General features: G+C 43.0%; 1 long non-coding RNA gene across 1 annotated transcript in view; it reads right to left on the bottom strand.

Annotated features, from left to right (window-relative positions):
- Window positions 1–1,163, bottom strand: part of LOC121877590 — a 5,264-nt gene extending 4,101 nt beyond the window's left edge. The window contains exon 1 of the long non-coding RNA XR_006091027.1: window positions 996–1,163. This is a non-coding gene — a long non-coding RNA (uncharacterized LOC121877590). The remainder of the gene's footprint in view (window positions 1–995) is intronic.
- Between the last annotated feature and the right edge of the window lie 17,521 nt (window positions 1,164–18,684).

Raw genomic sequence — 18,684 nt, 5'->3', positions numbered from 1 at the left:
GGTTCACACACATAACCCCGTGTATGCGAGACGCTGGTACACACACAGAACTCCGTGTACGTGTGACGCTGGTACACACACAGAACCCCGTGTGTGTGTGTGACGCTGTTACATACACAGAACCCCGTGTGTGTGTATGTGTGTGTGTCATACACCGTCACTACATGTGTCTTACGAAGGGTCTGAGATGAAGAATACAAAACATATTTGTTTTTTACTCAGCTTAAAATAGCGATTACGAGTCGCAGCTGTTGTTTGTGTGAGATTATTATTAAAGGCAACACTACTTATACAAGCTGTGTACGTGACTCAGCGTTGAAAAAATGACGAAAGTTTGTGTGATTCTGCTGAAGTTTGTTAGTTTGTTGATACTTAGTACAACTGTTGCCACACCTAATTATGTGTAACACAGTCCACCTATAATATTACTAACAATCGCCTGTTTGTAATACGAAAACTAAGTCTGTATTACGGTACTTATAGACTGTGTATTCACAACTAAAATTACTCTTCTCCGGAGCCTCAAGTTAATAATTCGTGAATAAATGTTGAAAAGTGTATATGGAACAAACACAGGTTTTGGCTTACACACAGACACACACACAACAGCACATTTCCCAGATAACCCAGACGAGCGCACAGGTTGTCACACTGTGTCAAAGGCTGGAAGGGTGTTGCAGGCTGACGGTGGCCACACACACACACACCAACACGGTACTTGTTACTATTACTGTGTTCTTGTTGAGGTCACTGTCCTGCTCCTGTCAGGATATAAATCATTTCACAAACGCTGGTTCACTTTCCTCCTCACACACCAATCCACGTAATTATCAACTTTATTTTCTCTTTTGTTGTTACTTTTTTTCACTTTTACTTTCGTTTTCGAGACTGCATGCTGATGTTAGGACTCGCCAGCAGTCAGTCTCCACCACAAGCCATGCGAGACGGACACCACTTTGTTGGCATTTATGTACAGTATGTTGTTCAGTACTGACCCAAGGGATTATAAAGGATGATGTAGTGTACTAGAGGAGGAGGCTAGTGTGTGGTGGCAGCTGGTGCAGGAGATAAGAGGGCCAGCTGCGTGTATGTGTGGGTGGCGGTGACGGCGGGGTGTACCAACCAGACGACGCGGAGCAGCACGGTCAGCTTGCCACCACAGACCGGCCCGAACTGTTGCCTCCACACCAGTCACTCCCCTCTCTCTCTCTCTCTCCCCCCCCCTCTCTCTCTCTCTCGTCTACCACCGCCGCCGCCCCCATACCAGTGAGAGGCCGGCGACACAGTCCCTCTCACATCTCCAGTGTACACATCCACTACTACAACACCTCAGTCGATTCTCTATTCCTCTACCCTATACACCTGGTATTTCAACATCACCACCACCATCAACACCTTCACACAGGTACTTCAACATCACCTCCACCACACCTATCATCACAAACTACCACCATTCTTAATGATAAATCTACTACACCTCTGCCACAACCACCATTCACTGGTACACTACTACACTCCTACCATCACCATTCGCACAGGTACCACTACACTCTTACCTCTACCACAATTCACACAGCTACCACTACCACCATTCACACAGGAACCATTACACCCTTACCACTACCACCATTTACACAGCTACACCACTACCACCATTCACACAGGTACACCACTACCACCATTCACACAGGTGCACCCCACCACCATTCACACAGGTACACCCCTACCACCATTCACACAGGTACACCCCTACCATTCACACAGGTACACCACTACCACCATTCACACAGGCACCCCTACCACTATTCACAGGTACACCCCAACCACCATTCACACAGGTTACCCCCACCACCATTCACACAGGTACACCCCTCACCATTCACACAGGTACACCCCTACCACCATTCACACAGGTACACCCCTACCACCATTCACACAGGTACACCCCTACACACCCTGACAACAGACCTTGATCATCACAATTCCCTCTTCCTGTGGCAGCGACAAGTGTTTCAATCTGGTCACGCTGCATATGATCTTTCAGTGTAAAAGTGAATAACCACCATACTGTCATTCACACCCATCATACTGTCATTCATACACACCATACTGTCATTCATACTCACCATACTGTCATTCACACTCCCCATCATACTGTCATTCATACCACCATACTGTCATTCATACTCACCATACTGTCATTCACATCCACCATACTGTCATTCATACACACCATACTGTCATTCACATCCATTATACTGTCATTCATACACACCATACTGTCATTCATACCCACCATACTGTCATTCACACTCATCATACTGCTTCAATTATACCCACCATACTGTCATTGAAACAGGGAGCAAGGAAGGAAGAGGAGGAGGAAGAGAAGACGGAGAAGAGGGAGAAGGAGAAGAGGGAGAAGGAGAAGAGGGAGAAGGAGAAGGAGGGAGAAGGAGGAGGAGGGAGAAGGAGAAGAGGGAGAAGGAGAAGAGGGAGGAGGAGGAGGAGTAGTGTAGTAACAACATGACTCACACTTGCCACAGCCAGCCTCGTCACCCACAGGTAGACAGACACTTATCTGCATCACACACACACACACACACACACACACACACACACCTAACTCCTACCGCAAACCTCCCTGATACATTTAGTGGATCAACTGAAGAATCTCCAACCCGGCTTATTTCACCTAAAGATTAACCACCCTACACCTAACCTAACCTAACCTAACCTATCGACCTTATGCTAAGTAAGTAAATAATAATAATCTACGCACCTGTTGGCACTCTCAATCAGTCCCCTTACACCAACTCTCCTACCTATGACTTTCTCCCCCCTTCCTTTGGACCCCAGGATTGCATAGCCTCGGACCCCCCAGCCTCCTCCCTCCATGTATCCAATTGCATGTACTTTCCTCCACACACGCACCCACCCCAGCTAACCCCCCCCCCACCTCCCACCCGGACACTCATACGCCCCTCTCACCCCCTCCCCCATATTCCTTGCCAATCTACCCTACTAGTACACAGGAAGGGTAAGGGAGATGTAGGGATGAGGGAGGGATGTAGGGAGGGATGTAGGGAGGGATGGGGAGGGATGTAGGGAGGATGAAGGAGGGATGGGGAGGGGTGGTCGCCTCAACATCACTTATCAACCTACCCAGCAGTACCTCCTCGAGCATCACCCAAATATTAAAACTACAGGTGGTCCAAAATGAAGCCCTGAGATTCATCACAGGTGAGAGATACCCCTTCACCAGAACCACAGCCGAGATACATAGAGACCTGAGGATATAACCCATCAACCAACAGCTATACACCCTGGCCAACAGAGTCTGGCAAAAGATAGAACCATCAAAGCAAGAACTCCTTCAAAGACTCCAACCAGACAACGACAACAACCATAGATGGTGCCCAGAAGTTACCAAACCTCAAGAAATCCATTACAACCCCCGATCTATACGGCCAGGCACTAGACAACCTCCCTAGACCAGTACCCCCTAGTAGGGTCGGCGGAATATATGGTCCTCAAAACACCCATATATGAGATAGGGTAGGCTGTTTAGGGCGTGTGCCGACAGAGCGGTCAACCAACCTGTAAACCAACTCTAAGAAAACCACCCACAATAATTAGCCCAAGATAACGTGAACACATTATTAGCCTACCTAGCCAACAGCGATGCGGTCAGCCCACCTCCTTTTACCTCCTCCCAAATTTCTTCAATTTCCGAACAATTAACCCCCCCCCATCTAATCTTCTCTCCAAAAAAAAAAAATAAATAAAAAAAAATTAAAAATTCCCTACTCTGGGCCACACCACACACTAAATACTTACCTCACGGGGTCCCAGACACCACTGTATGTCACCACAGGGCTCACACACACACACACACACACACACACACACACACACACACACACACACACACACACACACACGTAATAAGCTACATATCACCACAAACATCCAAATCCACACATGGTTACTAGATATTTTTTACCACACATACCTTCCCTACCACTCTCATCACACAAATGACCTCAAGGAAATACTATGTAGAGTCTCACTGTCACATAAAGAATGACTCTCCAATGAACGAATATCCTCAAACACTAACCCACTCCCTTTACTCCTCCTCCCTTTTTCTCCCAAGGCTCTCCTTCCTACCATTCCCCCTCCTCACCCATATCCTCTGTCTTTCCCATTATCCACTTTCTTCCTCTCCCTCTATCTCTTCCCTATTGCTCCCCCACCCTCCTCCCTCCCTCCCTCTCTCTCTGTTTGTTCACGCTACAAGTTGACTCACCCTTCCACATTCCTATTCCCCGGAAGGTTAATATACTGTACACCCTTTGTAGCTAGCTGGTGACAAGACCCAGTGTTGTTAAGCAGTGTGTCGTGATCTGAAACTACTACTATTACGTTTTTTTTTTAAACGTGGCCTCCAGCCTCCCCCAATAGCTACACCATCGCCGACATTTTATTACCTTAAAATTAACTATCCTAATACATAAGTAGCTACCCTGGCTGTGTTGAGTTAGTTGAGCCGCAGATCTATGCGGCATACAGTGACTGTTGCCTCAAAATCGATATCTGCGACTATTGTCGGCTTTGGGGCCGATGCTCTCGTTCCCCTGAGGCAAAGCAATGCAGACCTAAGCAGAGAGAAGGACAGTCGACATCTCAACCAGGCAGCAACGTGGCTTCTTGGGCTGCTGCTTCTGTTCATATAACTCCTCGGCCAGTCTTGCATAAAAACATCTTGCACTTAGTCCCATCCCACCAGAGGTTGTGAACACCAGAAGAATGAAGCTGTCTTGATCAACATTCTGAATTCTCTTGGATTATACCCTATTCTTGTTGTTTTTGTTCCTGTTGTGTGCAGCATCGAAAGCTAGGTTAAGGTGATATGCTACTGCTACTACTACTACTACTACTACTACTACTACAGGTAGGGGGTGTTGTGGTGGTATGGTTCAATTATCTAAGGAGGGTGCTCTGATTTTCTGGTATACATGTCTCGTCAAGTATGGTCATTCACCTTCCTGCCACCATACACCCACCAGCCCTCTCCCACAGCTCTTCACAGCACGTAATAAAAAGTTCCGTCTCATTAACAGGTTTTTCCTCTCTGTATGAGAGAGAGAGAGAGAGAGAGAGAGAGAGAGAGAGAGAGAGAGAGAGAGAGAGAGAGAGAGAGAGAGAGAGAGAGAGGAGAGAGAGAGAGAGAGAGAGAGAGAGAGAGAGAGAGAGAGAGAGAGAGAGCATAATTCCACCTACAACACATATCAACCAATCACCACAAAGATAACCATCAACAATGCATAATATTAGATAACAAGTGTCACCATCCACCTCACGCCCCTCTCTCCTTTCCCGTGTAAATACAACATGATTCTCATCCTAGCCCCTGTGATGTGACCCCCCCCTCACACCCCCAAATACACTGACCTGGTCCTCACCATGGCAAGAAAACACAGCCACAAGCTTCAGTTCCAGGATGAGATGACGTCAAATTCATTCCACGATTCCCTGAGTTAAAAATACTGTTAGTGGAGGTGCTGAGGACTCCCTAGTATACCCAGTCAATGTTTTCTCCAGGAAGGACGACAACTACATCACATTTTAATACAATTCAAGGAAGAAAGAAAAGAAATCAACAACACTAACCAACAGTATTCCAGCGCTTCGGCAAACCTTTCTTATATTATACTTACAGCGCCTCATCTTTCTAGGAAGGCTTCCCACTAATGTGACTGTCGACTTGGGAAATCAAATCCGTATCAAGCCCGCATGTTTCACTGTAAGTTTCTCACCAGTAATGTGGGTTTTATTTCCAGCCTCTGAACTTTTGGTGGTTAATCTTTTCAGGCGGGAGGGAGGGAATCACTGTGTCCCTGTCATGCTGTGGTGGGGATGTGGTAAAGCAACAATATCCAAGAGAGTTATAGTTAGTCCCTGAGCACCATGACGAGACTCAAATGTCACGCATTAATCTTAAATATTTTCCACGAACTAAGGCGACATTTACAACTTTGAGGATGTTTACAGGACTTGTTAAACTCTCAGTAAGGAGTTGTCAGCCATCTCTCTAAAGAACGTTCCTGTGTGTCTCAAAATATAAACTGAAACCAAATTATACAGACTCAACATTAAAATTGTACAAAGGAAATTCTTAAGTTTAGGAAATCGGAATATATATATATATATATATATATATATATATATATATATATATATATATATATATATATATATATATATATATATATATATGTATATATATATATATATATATATATATATATATATATATATATATATATATATATATATATATATATATATATATATATATATTGTGACTCATCCAAATCCTCTGACTGCTTGCTGAAAGTTTGAGTTCAGTGACAATGAAAAATATTCTTGATATTATTCTAATTTCCCAGCAAAAGGCTCCGGCAGCCCGATTGACCCTATTTTTGAGCGCCGTATTAAAACGTTTTTATCCAGGTAAAATATCACCAAGTTCGTTTCTTGTGACCTTTCACGACAACCGTAAAGTGCAGGACCTTAAAGATATTACAATAATATTCTCTCTGTAAACTATATTATTATAACTTGTATAACAACACGTTCACGGACAAAACATCCATCCACCCATCCGTCCAGACAGACTTCTTATTAGAGTATAATCGGAACGACTTGAAGCCTTTTTTTACCCAGATGAGACACACTTACCCAGGTGATCACACAAGCAGAGTAGGAAGATAGTTTTAGGCTGTGTAATGGAGAGGGAGAGGGAGAGAAGTAGGAGAGAGGGAGAGAAGTAAGGAGATGGAGAGGAGAGAGAGAGGGGTAGATAGGGGGAGGGAAGGGGTAAGGAGAAGAAAGAGGTGGAAAGGAGAGGGAAAGGGGAAGAGAGAAAGGAGGAGGTCAGTGTAGACACAGCGTGAACTAATATTGCCTGACACGAGGCCACGACAGGCCACCAGTACCCCACACCCGCCCCCTTCACCACTACCACCACCCCGTGCACCCACCAGTCAGTGCACCCACCAGTCAGTGCACCGTGATCATTAGCTCAAAACCAAAGAGATATCTTTCTTTGTTTATGTAATTAAGGTTTAGTGCACGAACTGCCTACGTGTACTTGCCTGCAATGCCCTGCACACCTTAACTGTTGAAGCTGAGAAACACACACACACACACACACACACGTCGCCTCCCATCACTGGTTCTCATCCCAGTCTAACACACTTATGAACCGAGTGAGTAAACACACACACACACACACACACACACACACACACACACACACACGAGAGCGAAACAAAAGGATCTACGAGACACACAACACAGAGCACTGACAGTAGTTAAGGGACAAGCAGTTCTTCTTCATAACCCTCACTCACTTGACCTCACTTACTCCACCTCACCCACACTTCTGCCCTCACTGCACCCCCTGCCCTCACCTCACACTCTGCCCTCACTCACACCCCTCCCCCACCTCACTCAACCCCTTCCACTTCACTCACCACCACGAGAGGCTGTAAGAGGAACATCCGCCTCGTTTATAAGTACAGTATCAGCTATATAAATAGATATTTATTCAGATCACCTAAAGATTCGCCCCTTCTATCTGATATCATGTGAGGAATGACCACCTTAACACTACATGAGGGAAGTAGATTAGATTAGGTTAGGATGGGTTAGGTAATATCAAGGTGAAATAATATGGGGGTGGTGATCTATTGTATTTATCCAGTAACATTATCATAAAATTGTGCATGAAATCATGGAATCAACGTGTAAATAGAAAATTCAGGTAAACAATGCATATATGCATATATATATATATATATATATATATATATATATATATATATATATATATATATATATATATATTCTGATAAATACATGGGGGGAATGAATGGTATTCTATTTTGTCTTTATTCAAGACATTCAGATGTCTTGAATAAAGACTATGCCATGTGCTCCGTTGCTTCTCTTTCCTGTGTGATTTTACTAAGATTTATCTTATCCACGTTTTTACTAGGATTTGAATATATATATATATATATATATATATATATATATATATATATATATATATATATATATATATATATATATATATATATATATATATATATAGTGCAGGTATACAAATTATGTAATGTACAGTGAGGATATACAAACAATGGCAGAAAATAAGTTTTCCCTTCATAACAAGTATTCACCGATTGCCAGCATTGTCAGACTCTGCTGTTACAACAATTAAGGGGCATTACGAGGCCGATTAAGAGCAGTCAGAGGAAGAAGGGCATCGCTACATGAGGTGCGCAGGGAATACTGCTGAGCTTAAGGGATCAGCTCATGGGTTTACTCTGTGTGTGTGCGTGCGTGTGTAAGGGTCACCTCACAGTTTCAAAGCGACCCTGACCAGTCGTGAGACCAAGTGCATAAAAACACGTGCCATTAGTCCCTATTATTCTACAGCGACAACCCTTATTAGTGCCACACCGTATACAGTTACCATATTACCCAAACTACCGGATAATTATCACTCTTCCCGCTTACTCAGCAAATGACGACCAACAGGCCCAGAGCGCAAGCAAACACATATTAAATCTCACATCAAAACACTAATTAAAGAAACTCATACAAATGTCCTACAAATAAATCAAATGCACGAATCGCCGCTAAACATTCAACTAATTACGTCAATATCAAGTAGATTCAACAGGTCGTGGCACTCAGATGTCGTGTGTGGCACTCATGGAGACCCCACATCACGCCACTACTGGTAACCGTCACGAGAGGAAATGACCTGCACTAACGCAAGATTATCCTCACCACAGTTAATTTATCTGAGTTATAAAACATCATCTAACAATAATAATATCAACACTTTTTAAATCATTAGTTGACTGTTTTTCGTTTCCCCCACGACTGAAGAAAATCATTTCTCTTTCATTAAAAAAATAATACTAATAATTGTTTATACTTTTTTTTTGCATGGTTAATTATTGGGTCATTAAAGTGGTGGTGAGGAGAAATGGCTCAACTTGGGGCTCTGGAGAAAGAAATTTATCAGACCAGGTACAGGCAGTGACGGCGAAGAGGAGGTGAAAGGAGGCAGAAGTGGAGGAAGCTGGAGGAGGGATGAGAAAAGCTGGAATTTGAAGGAAAAGGGAGAAACGGGTAAGGAAGGGAGGGAGGAGGTAGGGAGAAACAGGAGGAGAGGGACAATAAAGGAAGGAAAGAGGATATAGAAACATGGCTAAAGGAGGAGGGGGGGAAAGAGGGTGGGTGAAATCTGCGGGAGGACTGACAGAGGCGGAAGAAAATTAAACAATAAGAGGACTAGACGTTTTATCTCCGGGGTGAACACTGCAGCAGCTTACAAGAGAGAACCGTCACCCCCTTGATCAATCCTTAACATCATAACGAGATTCTCCACCATCATCAACCTCGAAATGTCATATTAACTTCATAAATATTAAAAACTCCTCTCAGGCCAGAACGTCTCCCCAGCTGTCGGTATACAGACTCGTGTAGCAGCTCTCTGACGTCTGTATACAAAGCATCATCAAATTTGTATACAGTGCACACGACGCGGTTGCCATGAGGACATCTGTATGTAAAAGTTTGGTGAATCCGGAAGAAAGGCACTCGTTTACCATTGGTCATTCTTATGTCACCACACACACACACAGTTTCTTGTGGATCACTGTGGACCGATCACCTACGTAATTTATGGCCTGTGGGTCAACCTGTGGACCATCGCTTGGATCAGTCACCATCTAAACTTAGGTTACGCTGCACAACCTAAGGGCCACTCAGTCGTTGTGTGTACTCTGAGAACGTAAACAAAAACAATGACAGATGATACAGTGGAGCCAACTTGGTACACTACCAACATGTGCCAACACTGTTGTGGTTTAGCAATTCCATTCTACCCAGTTACACTAACGTCACTCACACACCCACTCACTCTCTCCCTTTCTCCCGACAGTTTTACTCTCTCTCAGTCGAGGATTTTTTTTTCAGCGTGTGTGTGTGTGTGTGTGTGTGTAAAACACAAATAACGTGGGGTTCATTTAAGAAACATTTACCACACTGCCTGCAGGAGGTAACTTGTCGACGCTCCAGTACAGCCAATAACTGTGTCCAGAAATGTTACACCAACCAACCACTGACCCGCTTACGGTCAATAACTACGTCCCTGACATACACCCACCGCCGCCTAAAATTTCCTCTCAGTATATATATACTGTATATATATATATATATATATATATATTAAATTGGGATTATTTTCAGTGAACAGACAACGTTAAATGAATGATGTGAACCAATCATCGTTACCCTTTACGTTCACTGGACAAATAATATTTTTTTGGGAGTCGTCCAAATTTACGTCTTATCGGTCAGCCAGTGGACAATTACTGTCAAATTTTCAGATCTGATCTCAGTGGTCTACCAGTGGTCTGTCTACCAGTGGTCTACCAGTGGTCTGTCTACCAGGGTAACAATCACCGAGCAAGCCTAAGGTCTCACTCCCAATCTGTCCATCAAGCATACGTCGCCGTGGACCATACAACGTCTGTGATGGCAATAAGGCCCTTGGGGAGAAAATGGATGAGGCAATAATCAGATAACGGGAGACACAGGAGGCAGACACTAAGGAGGCAACAGCAGGTGAACCAAGGAGGTGAGTCAGGTGAGGGAGAGGAGCGGCAGCAAGACTCCCTCCCTGTGTCAACAATGAGTCCCGCCTCTCATCTGACAACAGGCCTGAATGTAAACAAGAGAATGACCTCCTTTACTGCCAATCACCTCAAACACACGCCACGCCTACCACTATCACCACCACACCACTCGCCACGCCCGCTACTATCACCACCACACCACACGCCACGCCAGCCACTATCACCACCACATGCCACGCCCACCATTATCACCACCACACGCTGCCCACCATTATCACCACCACATGCCTTGCCCACCATTATCACCACCACACGCTGCCCACCACTATCACCACCACACGCCTCGCCCACCATTATCACCACCAGACGCACCCCCTTACCACTAACATCATCACCATTATAACACACACCGACTTCCACAAACACCACCACGAATAAAGGTCATTTTCAACACTACCACTACTACCACATTGACCACAATCCCCACCACTGACCATATTACCACCAAGTCCAAAGCCACATGTATTGACCACCACCACCACCACCACCACCACCACCACCACCACCAACGCCATTCAGTAATAGTAGGTCATTTTCGAGGATGGCCGACACTCAATCATCAAGGCGTGAATCTGTTTATCTAAGGTGTAGAAGCTGTCGCCAACACAACAAGTACACCCTCTACGTTAACGACCTGTATATGATCCAGTATGAGTAACTAACCCAGGGAGACCATATAACACGCTAACCGTACCAGCTAACCATTAACCCGGAATACAATCCATTAATCGATTAATATCCAGGTTCCCAATTACAGCCTGACAGACAGAGGGAAGTGGAGTCCAGTCCCTCACCATCACACACACACACACACGCCTCTACAAAGCTTCCATCCTTATTCTCCATTAGGAAGTCACTTTCTGCGTCAATAAATGAGTCTCTATATCCCCATTCTTTACTTTATAAGTTCATTCTCGCATTTCTGTCCCAGGAATGGACTATGGCAGTGTCCTGGTAACAGTCTGAGTAATAACAAACACGGAGACAACATTAATACCAATAGTCTATTCACACCACAACTTGAGATAAGAAAAACAACTATTGTAAATTTTAAGTTATGGAGGAACTGTAGTTAGATTATTCCTACTTAACACAACAAGGAACAATGATAACTTGATTTACGGACGTAAAAAAATACTGAAGAACCGTTGCTAAGAAGAAAAAAACAATGACACGTGCAAATACCACGACAATTGAATCCAATGTAGCCAATCTAAGAGGCTGGGGTATGTTAACAGATTTGGGGAACCTTGCTCAATTGTTAAGTTACTATATCAGTGCTGGTGTTGCCATATAACAGCTTCATCCATGCAGAAACCGTCACCTTTGAATTTAGGGAGTCGGATCATCATAATTTTTTTTCCAACGCCAAATTCGGGGTTACAACATGAAAATTTAGGAACGTAATTAATACTACCATATAGTCTAGCCCTCAGGTCCTTTAGAACCCAAATCTGTGTGCGGTAGAACCTGCAGAAGTACCAGTACTTTACTTTACTTTACTTGAGAGAGAGAGAGAGAGAGAGAGAGAGAGAGAGAGAGAGAGAGAGAGAGAGAGAGAGAGAGAGAGAGAGAGGAGAGAGAGAGAGAGAGAGAGAGAGAGAGAGAGAGAGAGACCATTTGTTGAAGCTGCTCACAGCCTCCTCACGGTAAACCACAGTGGACACCCTTCCGGCAGACGCTCCCTGATGAATATTTTCAACAACTTACACGACCCAAAACCCATAATTTTGCAGGTCGTGAAAGAGAGGACTATGAGCCTCTTCTTAAAATCAATACAATATAACGAAACAATACAATATCGTGTGAATAATGTTATCGTGTTGATACCGAACCGATATGTCTGTACAGTACCTTTAATAGTATTCTGAATTAAAGCAATGAAAATAAACACTACAAAACACACCCTTTACCTTTTGTGTGTGTGTGTGTGTGTGTGTGTGTGTGTGTGTGTGTGTGTGTGTGTGTGTGTGTGTGTGATTCAGGTAACAGTCTCCTGAGTATTCACCTGAGTGTCCTTATACACACTTAACAAACGCCTTCCATCACCTGGACAGAACAGATAGGAGGGTAGTACTATCCTCCCCATCCACTCAGTGTCAAGATCCACCCCACTAGCCATTACTCGTCCACCAAGATCTGCCTCCTAGGATGACACTCACTCTACCTGCTGCACGTCTAAAGCAATTTGTTTACATCAGCTGGACAGATAAGAGCGGCTATATTACACCCCCCCCCCACCATCAGTTCACTCACTGCCTCTGTACCCCCCAAGAGCCATCATCTATTACCTAACCTCATGAACCTAATCATACACAACTTAATCCAACCCAACCAAATCCAACCTATCCAAAGCTAAGTTAAACTCATATAACTTAATTCAACGTACCAAAGCCATCCCAACCAAACGTAACCTAACCCAACCCAAAGCAACACTACCAATCATAGCTAACCTAAACTCACCCAATCCAACTTATCAACCCATTGCAAAAAAAAATAAATAAATACAAAAAAAATCCTCAACTAGTTAACCTTCAGCAGAAAGTGTTCAGCCATCCACTGGGCGACAACACCCCCTAGCGCCCTCTCCTCCATCAATATTCTGGGCTGCGTATAAACCCACAATCTCTGAACCTCTCCGGCGTAACAATCACAACCACCTTCATCTTTTTTTTTCTTCTGTCACTACCCTGTTTTTTTTACCCTTGTCCTCTAAGGCATACACTCCATCCTTGTCTCTCTCTCGTGTGTGTGTGTGTGTGTGTGTGTGTGTGTGTGTGTGTGTGTGTGTGTGTGTGTGTGTGTGTGTGCGCGCGCGTGTGTGTCAGCCAAGTACCAACTTGTCATAAAAACTAAACTGGTTCATAAACACCCGACCTGCAGGGAGGGGGGGCGGAAGACTCACCGGTACCCCATCCCATCTAAATAATAATAATAATAATAATAATAATAATAATAATAATAATAATAATAATAATAATAATATTAATAATAATAATAATAATAATAATAATAATGATAATAATAATAACAATAATAAAAATAATAATAATAATATTAATAATAATAATAATAATAATAATAATAATAAACGGTTTATTGAAAAAGTTTGCAGCCCGAAGGCTGAAAATATACATTGGACATAAATGACTTATTACATACATTGGTGGTTTAACAAAAGCCTTCATTAGAGAAAGGTGAAGGAACATACAGATTAATGTTTACACACGTAGATCATGTGAGCTGAGGTGTTGAACAGCAGACACAGTAACTTCCCTCACAGATGGCGTTATGAGGGGCATCACGTGGAGTACTAGTTCCCTCACAGGTGGTGTTATGAGGGGCTTGACGTGGTGTAGTAATTCCCACACAGATGGTGTTACGAGGGGCCTGATGATGTAGTAGTTACCTCACAGATGGTGTATGAGGGGCCTGATGATGTAGTAATTCCCTCACAGATGGTGTTATGAGGGGTCTGATGATGTAGTAATTCCCTCACAGATGGTGTTATGAGGGGCCTGATGTGGTGTAGTAATTCCCTCCCAGATGGTGTTATGAGGGGCATCACATGGCGTAGTAATTCCCTCACAGATGGTGTTATGAGGGGCATCACGTGGTGTAGTAATTCCCTCACAGATGGTGTTATGAGGGGCATCACATGGTGTAGTAATTCCCTCACAGATGGTGTTATGAGGAACTTCACATGATGCTGTAGCAACTCATTCACTACGTGGTGTCGTAGCATCATGGGGACACCACGTGGTCGATTTCACTCACCCAAGTGGTAAGGAAGTGTAAGGAAGAGCTTAGTATGCCCTTAGCAAAGTTGTTTAACATATCCTTAAAAACAGGTGTAGTACCAGGATCCTGGAGGATAGCTAATGTAATACAGATTTTCAAGAAGGGGGATAGATCACTATCCTCTAACTACCGCCAATCAGTCTAACATCAATAGTAGGCAAATTACTGGAAGCAATCATTTCAAACTCTATTCGAAATAACCTGGAGAAGCACCGATTGATCAATGATTCCCAGCATGGCTTCACAAGCGGACGTTCATGTCTAACTAATCCATTAACATTCTTTTCATCAGTTTTCGAATCGGTGGACGAGGGGCACAATTATGATGTGGTATATCTCGACTTTAGCAAAGCCTTCGACAGAGTCCCCCACGAAAGACTAATTAGAAAGCTAGAAGCACTTGGCATCAAAGGGAATATCCTTAAATGAATTAGGGCGTGGTTACAGGACAGGAAACAGCGAGTGAGCATTAAATGCACTAAGTCCGATTGGAGCAACGTCACAAGTGGAGTTCCCCAAGGCTCAGTACTTGGACCATTATTATTTATTATATACATAAACGACATAGATATCGGCATAGACAGCAACATGAGCAAATTTGCTGATGACACTAAAATAGGACGTGTTATTAAATCTGACGAGGACTCCACAAAACTACAGGAAGATCTAAACATATTTTTCGAATGGTCTGAAAAATGTCAGATGAAATTCAACGTGGACAAATGTAAAGTACTCAGTATAGGAGATGTAAACAGGGAAACCAGATACCAGATGAACAACGATGCCATAAAGAAATCCGACTGCGAGAGAGATTTAGGAGTAACGATAAGTAGGAACCTTAAACCAAGTAAACAATGTGTTTTTGCTCATAACAAGGCTAATAAAGTACTTGGGTTCATACAAAGGAGTGTTAGTTACAAGACTAGCGAGGTCATCCTAAGACTGTATCTTGCGCTTGTGAGACCACACCTGGATTATGCAGTTCAGTTCTGGTCACCGTATTACAGGATGGATAATGGAATCATTGGAAAGAATTCAGAGGAGAATGACAAGACTAATCCCGGGCATTAGGAACCTTGAGTATAGAGACAGGTTAAAGCATCTTAATTTGCACTCCCTCGAGAGACGTAGAGCGAGGGGCGACCTGATAGAGGTGTATAAGTGGAAGGCAGGGCTAAACAAGGGGGACATTACAAAGGTACTCATACTATCCAACCAGGAGCGAACTCGTAACAATGGTTTTAAATTAGACAAATTTAGATTTAGGCGTGAAATAGGTAAACACTGGTTTGGAAACAGAGTAGTGGATGAATGGAACAAGTTACCAAATATCATCATTAACTCGAATACGCTGAATTGCTTCAAACATAGGTTGGATGCTCATATGAGCAATAGGGGTTGGGTGTAAACGGGACTGCCCAGTATGGGCCAATAGGCCCGCTGCAGTTTCCTCCATTCTTATGTTCTTGACGTGGCTGCTGCTGAGCAGCGCCAGGTGCGTCTGACCCGTCTTGACCCGTCGGTGGTCGGTGGTCAACCTGTCCTGTGATGACGACACTTCTGCTCCACGTGACTTGACACCACCTGACAGAACCAACTAGTAATCGTCTCAGAGTGGAGGCTTGAATGTGCACAGTTAGTGGCCAATTAGTTGAGTTCTTCCATGACAACATACGCAAATCTGTCGTTAAGAATGATAGTGATGTTACAGTCTAGTCGTGTTGCCTCTCTCATGTACTTTTAACGTATAATAAAAGTATCGAATATATGACACCTAATTAAGTTGGCCAAGTCCCTTCACCGTAAGTAACGCTCAAGACAAAATACTGGTATCTCGGGATGTTTGTATATAATTATCAAAGTTAACTGAAGTGTTATTGTAATATATTTATACTGATATTAGTGTTGATTATAATCCTATTTGATCAAGTTAATGACACGGTGTCAGCCAAACACATGCAGGGAAAAAAAAACTTACTTGCTTTAATTACACAGTAAATATGAGCGCTAATACTGGTTGTTTGCCCTGGACACCACCGACAAGTAAACATTTAAAACCACTACTTCACCCGGGACGCAGCCACTGAGATAAACACAGGATGGAGCAAAATGAGAAGACTTGCCATAATAGAAGGTCTGGAGTCTCAAAGCTCCCTGTGATATGTTTCGCTGCCAACGGGAGGTAAGAGATCCCCATCTAGTTACGGCAGAATCTCAGGAAAATCTCGCGCGATTCTGGCCGCCATAATTGGGCCGTATCTTAAATGATCCAGTTTAGTGTGTTCCCACAACTCCACTTAAGAAAAATATTAACTTGTTACAGTATCCTGACCTCAGAGTATAGAGTGTTTGTCGCCACCTAAAGTGTTTAAGATACAACTCCTATACTCAAAAACAACATCAACAGCTAAGTTTATCAAAGTTGACCTTGACCTCCCGAGTAAAACATTATGTTCTAGAAATATTGAGGTTAATCCCCGTATTGTCTAGCCCATCACCTAGTTTCATTACAGTATATATTTGCTTTACCGTCGCCCTACCTTTAACCTTTCATAAAACAAAGACACACACACATGTCACTGTTAGATAGAACTGGCTTTTAACTTAATGGCATCCTTGAAAACTAGATTTGGCCCAGACAGACAGACAGACAGGCAGACATACAACACATCACGAGGGGTTGTGGTGTTGGTGGTAAAATAAATCACGTGACCAGGTATAGCAATTTTACCTACCTGTCCGCCTACCGTGACGATACAACATGATGGGTGTGTATGAGTGAATGTCGACACTTTACAAAACCCACCTGTGTAAATCTGTTGTTATGTACACCGTGTTTACCAGGAGCCAGGAGAGCCACCTCACCCTGACACACATTCTACCTTCACAGCGTCACTCAATCCCTCACTATGACGCTCCACCACACCACATCTATAAATATTGCTAGACTTTGTTGCGTAATAATACCACAACACAGAATTGTATATCGATAGAGGTCAGTTTCCACATAAATTATCAAGTATTTTTTCCCTTCGTGGAATTTAAGTATACTATACAGTATACATAAATAAAAATAAACATCAATTCATATACATATATGTTGACTCACTGGATTCAGATCTCAGTTTCAGCAGTTTAAAAGTTTATTTCCAGTTCACAGCAGAGAGAGTCTGAGGAGTTTGTTGTTATGGAGCAACACGTAAATTCAGCGTCACAGCTTTTAACACAAGGAAAAACTTCACCTGACTACACCTTCATCATGACGGGAGCCAATATGTGTTGAGGTGTGTGAGTCACGTACCTGTGAATAGAGAAAAATATATTAGTTCATCAACAATGACCAGAGCTTGACAAAACACAGCTAACTACCTGACACACAGGTGGTACACACAGCACCAGGGGTTGTGACACATGGCACACAACAACGCTCACACACAGTAACAGGCAACGCTAATTGAAAGTAAAACTACGCCCTTTGTGCTCGTTGTAATGAGGGTGATACCATATGTCTTGTTATTTACCCCTGACACTTTATTTCCACTCAACACACAGTATAAGTTCATCTTACTGATGTTAGTGTTCATAAACCTTGACAATAATAAACTCACCAGCTTTAACCAGTTGACCTCCAGGATTAAACTCCACTTATTACAACAGGTGACGTTAGCTACGTCTTAAATAAAACTTTCCTGTTGAAGTAACAATGATCTCTCTCTCTCTCTCTCTCTCTCTCTCTCTCTCTCTCTCTCTCTCTCTCTCTCTCATAAAAAGTTACGTTCAGTTGTATAAATGAGATCTACCTCTAAAGGTTGAGTTTACGATTTACAAGATTGTCGTACAAATTTTACAGGTGAATTAAATCTGTTAACTCTTGACATAATCCGGTGATGGAGAACAACTTGAGGTGACCGCGAAAGAGATCATATAATTCATAAAAATAACGTAAAAATGATAAATGAACTGGCAAATAATGATAAAAACACAAGCAAACATTTTAACAAAACTTCACTATTTTTCCCCAAACTTCCCAATTCCCTGAAACTTTATTTTTTCCTGAGCAATAACAGTACATGATGCTTCTGGAATGTTCGCCCGT

The sequence above is a fragment of the Homarus americanus genome, unplaced genomic scaffold (genome assembly GCF_018991925.1).
Source record: "Homarus americanus isolate GMGI-L3 unplaced genomic scaffold, GMGI_Hamer_2.0 scaffold33468, whole genome shotgun sequence".
Lineage (NCBI taxonomy): Eukaryota > Metazoa > Arthropoda > Malacostraca > Decapoda > Nephropidae > Homarus > Homarus americanus.
Note: the sequence above shows the minus strand (reverse complement) of the source record. Positions and strands in the feature narration are given on the sequence as shown.